The sequence below is a fragment of the Cucurbita moschata genome, unplaced genomic scaffold, assembly GCF_002738365.1.
Source record: "Cucurbita moschata cultivar Rifu unplaced genomic scaffold, Cmos_1.0 Cmo_Scf00001, whole genome shotgun sequence".
NCBI lineage: Eukaryota > Viridiplantae > Streptophyta > Magnoliopsida > Cucurbitales > Cucurbitaceae > Cucurbita > Cucurbita moschata.
Genome location: NW_019268517.1, coordinates 9,081,572 through 9,081,826, shown reverse-complemented (window position 1 = coordinate 9,081,826; position 255 = coordinate 9,081,572).

Sequence of the window (255 nt, the reverse complement as noted above, 5' to 3'; positions counted from 1 at the left end):
AGTTTTTCATGAACGTACGAAACACATTGAAATAGATTGTCATATAGTTCGAGAAAAATTACAAGCTGGAATCATCAAACCGTGTTATGTTTCGACCAAAATGCAATTGGCAGATGTTTTTACTAAATCTTTGGGAAGACAGCAATTTGACTTTTTGAAGGACAAGTTGGGTGTGATCGACATACACTCTCCAACTTGAGGGGGAGTATTAAGAGGATATTTTGCCGTGATAATTAGTTAGAATATATCTTAGAT